The sequence below is a fragment of the Ahaetulla prasina genome, chromosome 4 (genome assembly GCF_028640845.1).
Source record: "Ahaetulla prasina isolate Xishuangbanna chromosome 4, ASM2864084v1, whole genome shotgun sequence".
In the NCBI taxonomy this organism is placed as follows: domain Eukaryota; kingdom Metazoa; phylum Chordata; class Lepidosauria; order Squamata; family Colubridae; genus Ahaetulla; species Ahaetulla prasina.
Genome location: NC_080542.1, coordinates 82503226 through 82520272, shown reverse-complemented (window position 1 = coordinate 82520272; position 17047 = coordinate 82503226). Strand labels below are relative to the sequence as shown.

Below are 17047 nucleotides of genomic sequence, written 5' to 3'. Positions count from 1 at the left end.
GAGAATGCAAGTTAGCAGCAGTATCGTCGGAAACTCTGAGAAGAAAAACAGAACATTTCGTCAACAATTTCGTTTTCGCGGCTCCAAATGAGGAGGAAACCGTAATTATTCTCCCTCTATGATAAATCTTGAATGAAAAAGCACACGAATTGTACGGTAGACTTGAGCGCGAGAAGTTCCCTGAACCTTTAAAGAGGGCTTACTCTGCAGCCAACCATTAAACTTCCTCCTGCCTTCAGGCTACGAGTATCGTTCTCCTTGCCAGTCCCCGGAAAAAGTCTCTTGCTCTCTAACAGCGGTCGATCAACTCCCTGCCCTCCTTGTTCAGCCTCATCACGCCTCAATTCAGAGCTGAATCCCTGCACCCTTTGTGGCTAGTTCTTCTACAGACTCTGCTCCCCTACTTCCCCATACCCACAATTCCTCGTCTTTCCAAAACTCCTTTAGCAGCGTCTGGTAAGAGCTCCCCCCCTCGTTTATCTCCCTCCGCCTGGTTTATGTTCATGTTTTTATGTGCGCGCGCGCAAACGAAAGAGGAAGGATAGAGGCGCACTATTTCTTCTTTTCTATGTGTGTGCGCGTCCTGGGTGGGTAATCTGTGGATTGCTGCGCGCAAGGCCTGGCGAGGTGGCGGCAGGATACAATCGAGTTCCTGGAGTCGCTATAAGAAGCTCCTTGTGCGCGGCGCCATTTTAAGTCTCTCTCGTATACCCTCGCAGTCGGTTCAGCTATAGCGGCCGCGGTGGACGGCGAGAACCGGTACGAGTTCCGCAGAAAGGGGAAAGGTGGAAACTCATGAGTGGCCCGTGTTTGGCTAGAAAAATAGCAAGAGCAACAAAGGCGGTCATAGTTGGAGGCACGACCTGTGCGGGACTCTGCGCTTCGCCTTTCCGCCAGTGCTTGTGCTTCTTCGAGGCTCCTTTTTACCTTCTTCACGGAACCTTGAGTTGGGTCTCGGTGATTTTTTTCTGTCACGGGATCGGTTCGGTCGCGGGGCCTTCAGTGGGGGAGGAAGACAAAGATGGAGTATGTTGATCCCACACAGGAAGTGACTGGGTGGGGTAAATAACGCCTGTGTTGTTTTTTTTTAATGATGAAAACAAAGAATAGATTCAGATGATTAAACAAAATCAAAACAGCGCAAGAGCGGGAACCAAGGTTTCCCTGAAAGGTGGTGGGGATACACTCCGGGATCTGTGTGTCTTTTGGAGACTGGGCGGGGGTGGGTTTCATGTGCGGGACGGGGACCTGGAGCCCCTCTCCATTATTCTTTTACACTTCTATCTTCCGTAAGGCCTTTGAGGCGGCCTTTGCAGAAGGTAAACATGGGTCTCGGAAGGATTTTAGGTGGAGAAGCTTGAGATAGGCGAGCACGCTGAAAAGTGGAGGTAGCCGGTGTCCTCTACTCGTAAAACGAGGCTCGGTAAGTCCAGGTGGAGTGGGAATGGTTGCTGGAGAACCGAAACTAGCAGAGGTCCCCAGGCTTTAGGTTGAATTTGGGGTGGGAGTTTTCTATGCAGTGTCGACTTGAACTGCGGTAGGTTGGGCGCGGCGGTAATTGTAGGAGCTACTGAGACTGAAGGCATTCGTTTCAGATTTACTCGTGGCTTTAATCTGCAAAGACAAAAAGGGGGAAGCCTCGGGTTTATTTAAATAATCTGCACGGCATCGTTGCACCTAGAAACATAGGTATCTCCTGCACTACCAGCTTTGTCTTGATAAAATGTGCATATTTTGCTGGAGACGCGCTCTCGACTTAGGAACAGGGCGTTTCGAATTTCCGCTGTTCTGAATCCGGGTGTAACCGAGACATTTTAAAGAGTTAGATGAGTAACTGCGGCGAAGAATTGGAGGAAAGGTGTTTTGCTGATTGGTGTGCAGGCCGAGGCCCTCGATGTTAATAGATCCCGCACAGTTAAGATTTCTCAATAAGATATTTCAGTTCGTGTTGTTTATTGTTACTCAGAAGTTTGCGGTTTGTTTTTTTAATAAAATTCATTGCGACATTACTAAGTGTTGTTGCTTGATTATCTTTCAATGTTACTTTTTTTAACTGAACAGAGGAATAATGTAAGTGCAACAATATATTGTCTACAAATTTAGACGATTGCCCTTAATTATTTGCTAATATTGTATTGAACAATCATGGTTTTGAATCTAAATAAATTTAAAATGATTTAAGTTGGTAATGAAATGATAAGCATTTAGAATAAAATCAAAAAGTGTTTAACCTTGTCCTTAATAGAGTTTATGCAAAATTCTATACAAAAGTGTCATTGGACAGAAGATTTTTCTTTTGGTGGATGCATTTAAAAGTTTATGAACTTAATAATTTAATAGTATTTTTTGTTCAACTATAATCAATTTTTAATTCTAAGTAGCTCCTAGTTTGAATCAGAAATAGTCCCTTTATAACCTAACTAGGAGAAAAATATTTATTAGATTTGTTAAGGCAACCTGATTCCAGAGACAGATTGCAGCATTTTCTTGTACTATTAAAAGTTAGGTACAGTTTTCAACAAGAAATTTATAATATAATCCTCAAAATTTATTATAGAATGTTTAAGAGCATGTTTTAGCTAGTTTGTACATATTAGCTTAGTTTTCATTTTTATATTTTATAGCATTTTGTGCAGCTTTAGAAAACTGGTTTCTGGATGAAGAAAATAAATCTAGAATATTATGTACTGGAAAACAATGCTAGTGAGGATTAGAATGTTTGTAATACAGTATTTTAGTTTGTCCCACATGAGTGACATACCAACTTGTGTTCAAAATGAATTGTGTTTTACTTTGCTCAATTCTATTTAAGATAGAATTTAAATGCTGCCTTGTTTGTAAGCAGTAATTGATAACTGGTATTGTGACAACCATAGCACTTTGTGTATGTGATCCTTTGCTTTCATGAGCTTAGACATCAGGTAAATTAGTATTGAATTCATACCTAAAAAGCTTTTACAGTATGTTTTGCAATATGTCTTAATGAATTGAGTTTTGTTCTAAATTTCTAATTGCTGCTACAGTTCTTTAATCTTAAAAAAGAGAACTACAATCTATTTGGGTAGCACACACATCTATTCAGCTGAAGAGTTTTTTTTTGGTTTGTATTTTTGATAAGTTGTGAATTGTATTGCTTATGAGATACTGAAAAGATAGCTATTCTTAATTTTAAACTTAATCTTAAACTCAAAATTAAATGTAGAGGATGCAGTTTATTTACATGCCAAGCAGGTTACCTGTCCTTATTATTTGTGTGTATATGCGCGTGTGTTTTTTTTGAGAATAGAAAAGTTTCCACCTTAACATTTGACTGAATTGTTCCATTGTTAGCTATATTAGATTTTTGTAATTGGGATTGAGGAACTTGAAGCTCCTCAAAGGTGTAATGCAGTTTCCAACATTTATTAGTGGTGAGTCATAGTATGAATGTTATGCAGAAAGAAATGGACATGAATAAGTTCTCTCCTCTTTAAGTTGTTGAGAGAAAACTCCTATGCTAAACTATTTGAACTCCTAAAGACTCCACATTTAGGCATCTCAAACTTATCCAGCCCTAGCTGTTAGATATCTGTAGACATTGAAAGGAACTTTATATTCCATGGAGCAAATGAAGTAGTTACAATTGCAGTTGTTTCTATGAAGTAATAATATGGATATAAAGAAATCAGTATGATTCCACATTTGTAGAAGAACAAATGTTAGATTTTGCCAAATGGCTTCAGTGGTCACCAACCGGTGGTCCGTGAGAAAATTTTGGTGATATGCAGAGAAATCTTTCCATTTCTCTTGAGGAGCCCAGCCAAGGTTTCCTGCGCCACGCCTTGATTCCCAGAGACAGGATAAGGTCCTTCAGGCAGTTAGCTTGGCTGCCTGTTAGCAGAGAGAATAGCCGGAATTGTCCCTGGCTTTGCTGCCCATTGCAGACGCTAGATTGGCTCCCTGCAAACTCTCATCTCTCAAGAAGTGCTTGCTGAAGCAGCACTGGAAACTTTGGCTGGGCTCCTCAAGAGATAAGAGTTTGCAGGGGGCCAATCTAATGTCTGCAATGGACAGCAAAGCCAGGGTTGACTCCGGCTGCTTCTCTCTGCTGTAGCACTTTCTGAATGTGATTTACCGCTCCGAGCCCCAAGAACTCCTAGCCCCAAGCACCCCCTCGTCAGTCCTCCGCAGCAGCTCCCCTCCAGCCGATAGGTCAAGCCCAGTGCCAGCTCTCATATGCCAAGTCGAGCCCTTTGCCTACTTCAAGCCATCCTCCATCAGGGGGACCCCATAAAGCCCTCGCCATCCCTTCCATCCTTCTGCCCCCAGCCAGCCTTTTGGATGAGGTGGAAATACTGGTTCTTCAGAGGTTGGATGGCTACCACCGGGAAGAAAAGGAAGAAGAGCAGCAGCGGTTCCAGGAGGAGAAGGAGGAAACCTGGTAGTAGGGTATCTTTGCCTGACTTTTCCACACAAAGGCTTGTCTCCCGCCTGGCCCTTTCCCCTTCTTGCCCTGCAGCTCTTTCTGGGGGGGGGGGAAAGAAGACCCTTCCTCTTTTTGTACCCAGCTGGCACTTTCCAAAGTTCACTTTTTCAGTGTTAGCTGCTCAAATCCCCTTTGATTGTGATTTTTAAAAATTATTATTTACATTGGCCATCCCTTTCTGACATCTCCTGTTTTCTCGTTGATTTTCTCCCCCAATCATTACTTTCCCAAGTCCCCCATTTGCTTCCAACCTGCTTTTTTTTTGCCTGTGTGATTTAAAAACAAAGATTTAGAAACACCAGCTTAGAAGCTTTCAAAACTTTTCTTTGTATTGGATTGGTAGATAAATCCCAGGTATGAATATGCCTATGCATTTAATATGGGAATGAATATAAATTCTTAAAAGAAACTTAGCATGAAGCGTGGGAACTGAGATTTGTTAGTTTTGCTTTTTTGCTGCATTGCCTTGGTTATGTTGTGCAAAAAATAATGGTGCACTGGTTAAAGGCGACTGAGCCTCTCCCTCCCACCCCAGTGGTCTGCAGGATTTAAAATTATGAACTTGGTGGTCCCTGAGGTCCAAAAGGTTGGGGACCCTTGATTTAGTAAATAAGTAAATTGTTATTTACAATTTGTAATCCATGCTATGCTTAGAATTTTTACAATCATATATTGCTATTTTATAATAATTGATAGGGAGAGGAGATCTACATTTTAAATGTGCAATTTATTTTATACTATTTCCATTATAGTGGAATAGTCTTTGTGTATCAGATAAAACAGTTGCTTCTTAATTATTGCATCGGACTGGCCTCACTTTTCCTTTACAGGAATAAATAGACAGTTTCATTAACATGATCATTTAGCTCTTGGAACATAGGTAATAGATGGTAGGCCTGTTGCTAAGGTTTATCATGTAACAGGAATCTTAAATACTGTGTTTTTTGGACTATAAAACTCACTGGAGTAGAAGACGCACCAAGATTTCAAAGAGGAAAACAAGAAAAAAAAATAGTTTTCGGCCTTAGCGTATCCAGTTTTTGCCCTGCCCCGGCCCCCAGAAGCACTCTGCAGTCTTCCCAAACCCAATGTGCATCCCATTTTTGTGAAAAATTGGCCCGTTTTTTGCAAAATGAAATGGGGTTTCAGGAGGCCAAAAATGGCTGTATTCAGTGTTTAAGGTGCACCAACATTTTCACCCTCTTTTAAGGGGGAGAAAGTATTCCGAAAAGTACAGTAAACTTTTTTTAAACTATGCTTTTGAATATACTCATTGGGGCTAGATCATGAAGGTTAAAAAAGAAAACACATTCCCCTTCCCTGTTGACAGTGGAGCTTTGTAGACAACGTAATGGTGGTCTTCAGAGTTTGGAATCAGTTTTTCATATTAGGGAAAAATAACATTTCTTATGCAAGCTATTGCGGCCTAATTAGTATGCCTGGGCTATTGCAGTGCATTTTACATGGGGTTACCCTTGGAGAGTATTTGGAAGCTGATGCAGAATGTGGTGGCACAGTTCTTGGGGGCTCTAGGTTGGGCCATACTATACTACTATTCCACAAGCTGCATTGGCTGCTGGTTTGCTTCCGAGTACAATTCAAGTTGTTGATTACCATCTTTTAAAGGCTTCACAGCATGGTTCCAGGTTATCTCACTCCATTGGGATTGATTCACTGTACCCATGCCTATAGAAAGGGCATGCTGCAGACATTGTTGTTAAGGAATTTTGGCTAGTGGGGTCCACGAGAAGAGCCTTTTTCCTTTGGAACATCCTGCTTCCTTCCCAAGTGGGGTACACTTCCATCCTTCTGATCTTTCATAAGGGCCTAAAGACCTGGCTATGTCAGTTGGCTTGGAGCCAAAGAGGAGAATATCACTTTCGAGGTAGCTATTCAATTAAGAGAAGATCCCTTCATCCCTCCTTACGCACTTCATGGTCCCTTCTCCCCCTTCATTCTATTTATCTATCTAGCTCTCTATCTTTCTGTCTACAAAAAAAAATACATAACACATTGACATAAAGCATATATTTCTTTTTTACATCAGCTTCGTTTCTTTATTTTTCTCATATTTACATCCTTATTCTCCTTCTCATTTCTTTTAATTGTACTTTTCCTTTTTTTTTGTCCCATTCTCTCGTTTCTTTTTGTCTTCAATCCTATCTATCCTTCTGAATATTCATTTTCTTTCATACATTGCCATTTTTTATTTATATATATATATATATATATATATGTATATAAGCTTTTCACCTTTTTTCATCATCTAGTATTTCTATTCTCTAGCCAATTATGCAATTTGTTCCATACTATGTAATATTTCGACTCTTCTTTTTCTTTTAACTCCTTTGTTAGTTTGTCCATCTCAGCACATTCCAAGATTTTCTTTATCACCTCCTCCTCCGCTGGTATATTCTCGTTTTTCCACTTCGGTGCGTATGCTATTTTGGCAACTGTTATTATATGTAGAATTAGGTATCCTATTTCTTTACTATATTTCATGTTGAATATTCCCAACAGGAAGGTCTGATCTCCAGTCTATATGTTGATTAGTTATTTCTTCCAGCCACTTTTTAATTTTAACCCAGAATATTTTTGCTGTTGGGCATGTCCACCATGTATGGTTATACGTTCCATATATCTTTTTACACTTCCAACATAGTGTGGAGCTATTTGGGTACATCTTAGCAAGCCTTGCAGGTGGAAGGTGCCATCTATAAAACATTTTCAACTGGTTTTCCTTGAATGTCACTGACATTGTCATTTTTATATTTGTTTTCCACATTTTTTCCAATTTCTCCAATTCTATATTGTATCCGAAGTTTTTTGCCCATTTGATCATTGTTTCATTAACCACCTCATCTTCCATTTTATGTCGCAATAGGTATTCATATATTTTACTGATTAATTTTAGCTTTGTTCCATGTACAATTTTATCCAGTTCTTGCTACTCTTGATTGTATTTGTGTTCTGTCCTCCTTTACCTATGTCCAAGTGATGGCTTAATTAGCTGGCACTATCAGCTCTGGCAGCAGAATAGCCAGCATCTGCCAAGAGCCTTCGTTATCTTCCACGACGCTGGTGAGTCACCCAGGAACAAACTTCAGCTCTTAGTCAATCAGTGGACTTGCCTGTTACAAAGAGTCACAGCAGCTCTTGCTGCCTTTTATATCCTGTGGGGTGTGGCTCCATGACTCAGCACTTCCTAGGCCTACCGCACCCCTGCTTCTGTTGTTCCCTCCTCTCTTGCCTATGAAACCTAGGGTCCAACCAAGCCTGATTGCCGTCGGCTGGGTCTGCAGGCGTGGCCTGGGGGGGAAGAGTCAGGGGATGGAGGCCTCGTTATCTCTTCCACCTGGCCTGCTTCTAGCTCCTGGAGTTGAGCCAGGAAGCCAGTGCTCCCAAGGTAAGTCCTGAGGGCCCTTCCCCCTCACTTTCCAAGGCACTTTCTGGCAGCAGGCCCGGCTCCAAGTCATTTTCTGGCAGGAGGGCTGCCTGGGGGGTGGGGGCAGAGACACAACAATTTGTGTGTATGACCACCAATTTACCTCCCTGCCTATTGCTTTTTCCAATTCGTGTTTTGTTCTCAAATTTTCCTGTATATTTACTAAAATCTTGTATCTAATTATCTTGTCTATGTGTAATAAATTTGGGTGTTTCATTATTTCTGTTGGAGATAGCCACATTGGGATTCTTGTATGTTTTTGTTTTTTCCAAATCTGTATCAGAGCAGTCCTAATTATGTGTGTTTGAAAATATTTATGTGTTTTGTATTTGTCGTCCCAAAGGAATACATGCCACCCCACTTGCAAATCGTGACCTTCTATTGCTAGAATTCTTCTATTTTCCCATTCCATCCAGTCTTTTAGCCATGTGATAATTGATGCTTCGTAGTAGAATTCCCAGTCTGGTAAAGCCAAACCCCCTTTGTCGTTCGTGTCTTGCAATTTTAATTTAATCCTTTTTTCTCTTGCCATATAAATTTAGTAATTAATTTATTCAACTCTTGAAAGAATGTTTTCCCTACTTTTATTGGAATGATTTGGAACAGAAATAAAATTTTCTGCAAAATATTCATTTTAATCGTAGCGGTTCTGCAGGACTCAAGATAAACAAAAAGTAGCGGGACTCAAGATAAACAAAAATAAATCTAAATTAATAACAAAAAATCTCACCTAAAGTCAAAAATTTAATCCATGGTTGGAAAACAAAGCATTTTCCTATTTAATACAAATAGTCCCCGATTACAGATAGTACTTGACTTACAACTGTTCACTTAGTTACAATGGAAGGGAAAAAAGTCTGTTATACCTCATCCTCACATGACTGTCACAGCATCCCCATGGTCACGTGATCAAAATCACAGGGCCTCTGTGGCTCAGACTGGTAAGACAGTCTGTTATTAACAGCAGCTGCTTGCAATTACTGCAGGTTCAAGCCCCACCAGGCCCAAGGTTGACTCAGCCTTCCATCCTTTATAAGGTAGGTAAAATGAGGACCCAGATTGTTGGGAGCAATAAGTTGACTTTCTATTTAATATACAAATGGATGAAGACTATTGCTTGACATAGTGTAAGCCGCCCTGAGTCTTCGGAGAAGGGCGGGATATAAATGCAAATAAAAAAAAATGAATTGGAAGACAAAATCATAAATATAACCAAGAAAATAAAATATTTAGGGATTTGGCTTACAGCGAGGTGCTCGTCAATTAAGGAGGATAATTATGATAAAATACTAAATAAAAATAAGATTTGGATAATTGGAAAAATCTCCCTTCATTTTTAAATAATAATACATTATTATTTGTTTTATCATTTTAATGTTTACAGATTTAAATGTTTGTATGCTGCTTCTAGATTAGATGAATGCAGACAATCTAAACAAATTCCATTTAAAAAATAAAAAACAAAAGTTGTATAAGCCAATGTTAAGTATAAAAGACCATGAATAAAGCTATTATTGACCAATTCATGTTTTTACACAACTATGGTTTAAAACAATACCTACAGATGTCTGTTAAAATCAACCAGGTAAAGTTGGATAATTGGATAATTTTCAGAAATCTCAAGACTTAATGTTAATTGTGGCTTAAATGTCCTGGAGTTGCAAATTTAAGTTTTCTTTATTGTTTGTAACTGGAAACATATATGTCCTAAAGATATTCAGAATTGCAGTTTTTTTTGCATTTAAACATTTTATCTATATTTTATATATATATATATATATATATTTGTTTTCGTAGGTTTTCATGAGTATAGGTATGTAGGTCTTGGCATATTCAGGTTTTCATGGGTATAGGTATGTAGGTCTTGGCATATGTAAGGTTGAGAGTATTTTGGTGACATTTTGACGAGGTCTCACTCATCTTCAGGCTGGTGCTTTTGGCTTCGTGCTTGTGTGAGCAAAGTGTGGTCAGAGCTGCAGTCTCTATAAATACTGGTGGGGAGGTGGGGAGTGTTGCTGTGAGCGAGTTGGTTGGCTGTGTGGTTGCATCTTGATTGGTAGATGGAGTGGGTGTTTGCAGATTGGTTGGCTGTTTCGTAGCATTCTGTATGGGTGTGGTCCTAGTCTTTTGTTCCTGAGCTTTGGTGTTGTGGCCTCTGGAGTTCTGTGATGTAATGTCTTGAGCAGATGGCTGTGATGCAGCATCCCGGGTTTTGGTTTGGCTCCGAGTCCGAGGTCTTGTCATGTGTTCCTAGCGTGTGTCAGCTTGCTTTGTGTGGGGATCAGCGGGGAGCAGGCAGTGGTGCCAGCATGGTCTGGCTTCTGGATGGTGGTTGTATTTCGTCTATGGGATGGGTTTGGGTTTGAATCTGGTGAGGATGATTGGTGGTGGTGTTGTGTGTTCTCCTGGGTCCAGTGTCAATTTTCGTGGCTGGGACTCGTTTGTTGACTAAGGCTAGTTTCCAGATGTCTGGCAGGTGGGAGATATCACATCCCGTTTGTTCATGTTGTGGGGGTGTTTCTCTATTTCGATGGCTTCCATAATTATTCTCTTGTTATAGTGTTCAGTTTTGGAGATTAATTTGATTCCTTCAAAATCAATTTCATGTCCTGTGGTTTTAAGGTGCTGGAAAAAGGAGGAGGTTTTTTTCTTCTTTTCTGACTGTTCTTGTGTTCTGCGATGCATGCATTTATTCTCCTATTAGTTTGTCCAATGTATGTGGCTGGGCAGATTTTGCATGGTATTTCATAGACTCCTTGGTTTTCTAGATGGATCTTGTCTTTGGGGTTTCTTAAGATGTTGGCTATTTTTTGGTCTGTGCAGAAAGCTGTCTTGATGTTGTGTTTGTGGAGAATTTTGCTGATTTTATCTGTTGTGCCTTTGATGTACGGGAGGAGGGCGATGCCATTGTCCTGTGTCTTGGTTCTTGGGTGGTGTCTCCCTTTGGATTAGGTTGGTAATTGTGTTTCTTTGGAATCCATTGGAGATTAATACGTTTGTGAGAATGTGTAATTCAGTTTTCAGGTGGTCTTTGTCAGCTAGGCGTTTGGTTCTGGAGATGAGAGTCTTGGCTACAGAGTTGATCTGTGCAGGGTGGTGATGTGATTGTGCGTTTAAGTAGTGGTTGGTGTGTGTTTTTCTGGTAGATAGTGTGTCCTAAGGAGCCGTTGAGTTTTTTGTAGATTAGGACATCCAGAAAGGGAAGGTTGTTAGCTTCTATATCCATAGTGAATTGTATTTTGGGGTGTAGGCTGTTGAGATGTATGAGGAAGTTGTCCATTTTCTCCTTTCCATGTGGCCAAATTACAAAAATGTCATCTATGTATCTAAACCAGAGTTTGGGTTTGAGTTTAGATTTATCTAAAGCGTTGGTTTCAAAGTATTCCATGTTCCATGCCTTGGGGAACGCCACTTTTGAGAGGAACAGGATTTGATAGAGCATTGTCAATTTAGACAATTTTGACAATTTTTTATTTTTCAAATTTTGACAAAGGTAAGCAGGGTCCAAGGCGTGTGGGGTCCGACTCTTGGCCTCCGACTTCTTTTGCAGCCGCAATTAAATGCAAAAGCAGGCACGCTTGCTGGAGGAGGCGGCCTTAGCGGCACCCATGAATCAGCTGTTTCGTGAATGGTGGGATGGCCTGCTGTGACTCTTCAAGAGGCTGGCACAAAGAGCATAAACACTGAAATACTGAAAACTTATAATATATAATGTAATTATAAACAATGACCCCTTTTCCCAGATAACGGGTCAGACAGCTCAGAAAGGGGACATGAGCAAAAAAAGCCCCAAACTCTAGAATCTCTGGAACAGAGAGCATCCTATCAGAATATTTTTTTAGATCTTTACTAGAGGGCAGACAGCTCAATTCAACCTTGCACAGGAGATAATACTGCAGACGACTTGTAGAAATCAACTTTGGAGAATGCTTCTTTTATTGCAGTACATTAATGAAAGTACATATTTTAGGATTGCACTGATCAAGGTTATATCTAGAAAGGTATGGCTTGTTCTCTTTTGCCCTGGAAAATAGGATCAGAACCAATGATTTGAACCTGCAGATTCTGATTAGATGCTTTACATGTTTTGTACCAAGAAGAAAGCTGGATTAGATAGTTTCTCTGACTACTTCCAACTTTGATCCTATAAAAGGAAGATTGTTCCATTTTTATATAGTATATACTTTCTAAATTTGAACTTGCATTGTTCCCAGTTACCTCAAATATTGTATTTTTTGGTGTATAAGACACACTCCCCCCCCCTCAAAAGTGGGTGGAAATGTCTGTGCATCTTATAGAGTGAATGTTACCGAAGCCTTGCCCACCCACCGGCCAGCCTCTGCCTCCCAGCAATTTGTCTTGCAGCAAACAGCCTGATCAGCTTCAGCATAGCCTGATTTAGCACAAGCAGCTGATTGGCAGTTGGATCCGCCTCCCGGAATACCATCTATCAGCTGTTCCAGGCTGCAGGGATTGCCACCACCCATCATAGCTGTTGCTGCCCAACACTGCCACCTATCACTGCCTCCGCGCGTCCCATTTGTGGAATGGGCCTAAAATGGTACATGCAGAGGCCAAAAACTGGACACACGAAGGCAGCAATAGGTGGTGGTGGTGGTGATGGGCAGCGGCAATCTCCACAGCCTGGAACAACTGATAGGTGGTATTCCGGGAGGTGGATCCAACCGCCAATCAGCTGCTTGTGCTAAATCAGGCTGTGCTGAAGCTGACCAGGTTGTTTGCTGAAGGAGACAAATTGCTGGAAGTCAGAGGCAGATTTTTCCCCCCTTGTTTTCCTCCCCAAAAGCTAAGTGCATTTTATAGTCTGGAGCATCTTACAGTCTGAAAAATACAGTACATGTGTTAAGAGCCATGGTGCCACAGTGGTTAGAATGCAGTATTGTAGGCTAATTCTGCTGACTGCCAGCAGTTCAATTCTCAGCAGCTCAAAGTTGACTCAGCTTTCCACCCTTCTGAGGTTGGTAAAATGTGGACCCAGATTTTTGGGAAAATATGCTGACTTTGTAAAATACAGTAGGCTGTGTTAAATCTAAGTGCTGTTGCTAATCCCACATGCTAGTCAGGCTGTTCCAATTTTGTTCCGGCTTTAAAAGTTTCTTGTAGATACTTGCACATTATAATTGTGAGAACCTTTACCAAAATATAGAATGAAAGAGTTTGCAAAGAATCTCCAGAAAAGATGGTATCACTGTAAACAGTTGGGAGATGGAATACGTTAGTATTTTTTACTATTTGATATTACAGATAGTATCAAGTCAGAAGTTCAGACAAAATGAACTGCACTACCTGCTCAAAAGAGCTTGTTTGCCATTTAAAAATATTGTTGCCAATTATGAACACTTTGTTCCAGTATTTGTTAAATATTATTAAATATTTTAAGAATAGGGTAATCCCTGATTGTTATATGCATGTATTTATAGCAGGTCCATTGCTTACTATGACAGCATATCCCTTGAAAGTAGAGGTCCAAATGACATTAGAGGGTGAAGCTGATATATCTACTATAATTTTTCACTTTATTTTAAGCTGGGGACTTAGATACTGATTTGTTTATGGAACTGTTGGCTAACCATCCTGTTAGACTGTTACTCTTGATCTTAATAGGTATTATGTTCTACGATAATTCATTATAGAACCTGTCTTAGTTGAAAAGATAAGCTGTGTATTAGTTTATTGCTCTTTTTAATGCACTTTTAAAGATAAAGGCTACAATCAGGTGATGTCTGATCAATATTAATCAGACATTATGATCTGCTGTCCAGTTTATGAACACTGAAAGATGAAGTTAGTGGTTTAAAAAGCAAATTAAAAGTTTTAATTCTGTCACATACTTGAGCTTTTTCATTTTCAAATTTTGATGTTTTCCCATTGGTTTTACAAGTAAAATAAAGTCAAAATGTCCTATCTCAAACATAAGTGTCATAATGTGGAGTTTAGTGGATTTTTTCTGTTGCCATTTTTACCATAAGTCATGGGGAATATTAATATTTGTTGTGGTTAATTTTCTGGGACATGTAAAATTTTATATCGCCTGCTTTTTTCAAATTGTAACACAACTACAAAGCAGAACATTTTTGCATGTTTGTCTGTAAAAAAATCAATGCTTAGTTTAAGCAAGCCATTTATAATGCATATTTTTAAAGACCATCTTACCAAATTAAAATATATGTTATTAACTTCTTATTGGCCATACTATTTATATAAATGAAATACCGGTTCTTTACTTTAAAAACTCCATTCTGAAATATTTCTGACAGAAAACATAGATTAAAATAACATAGAATTTTTAAAATTAGAACTTACATGTAGAACACACTGCAATAACCCAGACATGTTAGTTATTTTGAATTAAACTATTTTCATTTAAAAATTAATATAGATTTCCTGAAATCTGAACTAACCAAGACTAACTAACTCTTCATCAGCATCAATATGTTCACTTTCCTAAACTGAAGGTCATTCTTCAGTTGAGAGAAGAAAGGGAGCTGGAGACAAAATGGTTTGCCAGTATCTAGTCTGGGAGTGGGCCAATCGTATTCTTTAGCCTAACTACCTCAAGACAATTATATTGAGGAACTCCTATATAAAAGACAGTATATAAATTAAAAATACATTTATGGCTAAAGTAGTAGATTTGTTTATGTCTTTTGAATAATGTGCTTGTAACTGATGAGGAAAAGTTTTTTTGAAATGTTTTGGTTATGTTAGCCTTCATTTAAACAATACAGTGCTAGTGAATGACAATTTGAAGTAAATTAAAATAGAAAACTACAATATTTTTTCTTAAATGAAAATGGCTTGTGGAGAAAGGGAGTAAAAAAAAGGCATAGTTACTAATGTTTACATGGGTGGAGAATTAAACAGAATAGTGTTTGATGATGTAATCCATTAGTTGCCTCTGGTACTTGCTCAACCAGTTTGCATGGTACTTAAGAGTGCCACAGAAACCCTATGTGTGGTGAATGTTTTTTATAGTTATGTCTGCAGTTAGAAACTAAAAGCGTTATTGCAATGTCTGCTTGGGCCAGAGGAGAAAACTATGGTTTATGTGGAGAATACATGATTATTCTGAGAAAAATTTAAGTTTATTGAATAAAAATTCCAAATGACACTTAACAATTTCCAAGACTTTAGCTCACATATCTCACAAAGCCATGTATCATGATTTACAAATATCCGGGTTCAGCTGACAAACTACCAAGTAAAAATATTACAGCATAGTATGAGTGAAGAACTTAAGCAGTACATTGTAAATAGTGATAATTTAATCTTTAAACATTTGAAATTTAATGTGAAATTATATGATGATGATGATGATGATTGCATTTATATAGCTGCCATCTTAAATTAGGCAGGGTACAATCCAAAATTAAAATGATACATTCATCACTAAAAACAAAAGAAATATGCAAGATATAGGTTACAAGCATTTCAGTAAGAACTTTGTATATAATAAAACTTATATATTGCATATGGTATCACCAATATGTTATTGAAAAGTTACCCAATTATAGTTTATTTAGCTTAAAAAAATTTTCTTGCCTTGAACAGTTTTTTTCTAAAAATGTGACAAATGGTGATTTTACCTAACTGGTTAAATTAAACATAACATAAGTGTGTTGCTGATAATTTCATACTGAAGAAAAGATGTCTGGAGTACAGTCCAGGAACAGTTGAATAAAGAAGAGTATTTTAAACACTAGTCTAGTATTGAAGAAAACTAGACAAACTAGTTCCTAATTTTTTTCTTTTTCTTTCTTTCTTTCTTTCTTTCTTTCTTTCTTTCTTTCTTTTCTTTTCTTTTCTTTTCTTTCTTTCTTTCTTTTTTTTTTTGAAAACTTAGGTTTATAATATTCAAAGTTGTAAATTGAAGCTTCATTTAGGATAGGTCAATAATCAGATATGGCTGCTGAGGTTCTTACGTTGAAAATCTGGATTGACTGGTTAACAAATTAGTGAACAGGTTTAGTTCAGTTGTTTTTCAGGATTTTCTTGTTAGAGGGCTCCATGTAGAACAGGAGTGTCAAACTGGATTTCTTCGAGGGCCAAATCAGCATTGTAGTTCTCTGCAGGTGGGTGGGAGACAGGACAGATGCCTCCTGAAGCACCCTCCTGGCCAAAACAGGGTGTGGGCCCCCGCGTGCGGCACCCTCTACCCCGTTCTTGCCCTGAACAGCCTCCTGCACCACTTTACTGGCCAAATGGGACACGTGGAGCCGCATGCGGCCTATTTTAGCCGGCAGAGGCCCAGCGGGCTGGTCCTTTGATATTTTCAGGCTGGCCCCATGGGCCGGATTTAAGCACCCTGTGGGGTATATCTGGCCTGTGGGTCTTGAGTTTTACATCTCTGATGCAGAAAAGTCAAGTTTGAATATTTGAAAGCTCTCTGTGTTTGCATGCACGCATGTGAAAGAGATAGAAATCAGAAGCTAATATCTTGCCAACATATTTGGAAGTGACATGAAGCATAAAATATAGGCAAAATATTCCACAAATCAAATTAACCAAGTTTGATGTAGTAGTTAAAGCACTGTACTAGAAACCAGGAAGTTTAGAACCTGGGAGACCATAAATTCTAGTCTTGCTTTCAGAACAGAGCCACCTGGCTGATCTTGGGTTCCTTCCTGCCTGCTAGCCTCTCTCCCTCCACTTTAGAAGTAGCAAAGCACTTCTGAGAATCTTCCCATGAAAACTGCAGGGACTTTTCCAGGCAGTTGCCAGGAGTCAAAAACTGACTACAGATCCATTAAGATAAAAATTGAGCCCATAATCTCAGTTGTTGCACAGTAGTCATTAAATGAAATGCTATGTGACATTTTTGCTCAACAGCTTTCTCCAGTTCTCCCAGTTTGGTTGTTAAGTCACTATGCAGGTTTTTATGTGGAGTTCTAGAGAGAGAGCTAGGGCCTCTTGTGTGGTGGGGTAGGGAGAGGACCCAGGCTTCTCGCTACACTGGAATATCTGGACAGTCTCGCCACCCTGTTGTGCTTGGGTCCACTTAACTTTTGCATTGTTCTTCAGCTGCTGACTATCAGGTTTGCCTCCTCCATCCTGCCCCATTCTCATAATGGTTTGGAAGGCTGTTTTTCCAAATTGCATTACCTGATGAAAACACT

General features: G+C 39.3%; 1 protein-coding gene across 7 annotated transcripts in view; it reads left to right on the top strand.

The window, feature by feature from the left end:
* The first annotated feature begins 603 nt into the window (after positions 1-603).
* The window catches only part of CTNNB1 (catenin beta 1), a 43917-nt gene continuing 27473 nt past the window's right edge, over positions 604-17047 (top strand). For 2 of the 7 annotated variants that reach the window (XM_058184161.1, XM_058184159.1), the window contains exon 1: positions 604-759. The gene's annotated coding sequence lies outside the window, so the exon portion shown is untranslated. Of the gene's footprint in view, positions 760-927; positions 947-1290; positions 1424-2050; positions 2071-17047 lie in introns of those variants that run through there. The other 5 variants (XM_058184162.1, XM_058184160.1, XM_058184164.1 and 2 more) reach the window with 4 other exon arrangements.